The sequence below is a fragment of the Seriola lalandi genome, unplaced genomic scaffold (assembly GCF_002814215.2).
Source record: "Seriola lalandi dorsalis isolate HSWRI2012SDOR001 ecotype SW California unplaced genomic scaffold, Sedor1 jcf7180002054970, whole genome shotgun sequence".
Taxonomy (NCBI): Eukaryota; Metazoa; Chordata; class Actinopteri; order Carangiformes; family Carangidae; genus Seriola; species Seriola lalandi.
In genome coordinates, this window is record NW_019525521.1 from 141788 (window position 1) to 142366 (window position 579).

The following is a 579-nucleotide window of genomic DNA, read 5'->3' on the forward strand; positions in this document are numbered from 1 at the left end:
TTCAACTTAAAACATCAGCGGGCACGTACAACACTAAAAAGTTTTTGTCTGTCAGTTTGTGGAGTGAGGCTGTGGAACAGACTGGGTGTGGAGCTCAGGCAATGTCCAAGCATGATCCAGTTTAAAAAGTGGTACAAACACATGGTTTTCACGAGGTACAGGGAGGAAGAAGGGCTTTAATAATCGGGTGTTTTCATAAATGATAAATGATTTATGTATTTGTTTATTTAATCTATTTATTTTCTTCTACTTTATGTAAATATATATGTTTGGGAAGAAAGACTGATAATTGAGTAGTGGAGAAGGGGTAGGTTTAAATAAGCATATGCTTCATCCTACTCCTTTTCGGACATGTTGGGTTAACATTATTATTTTTGTTTTGATTATTGTTATTGGATTTGTTTGTTTTTCATTTTACTTTGTGTGTTACTCGCACATGTTCGAAATAAACTAACTAAATTAAACCAAACTATGTTGTTGTTTGGTCCTGAACAGAGAAATCACCGGACCTTCCTTTATCACAGATGTTTTGTTCTCACTGTGTAAAGACAGAAATCTATAATTACATTTACATTGATG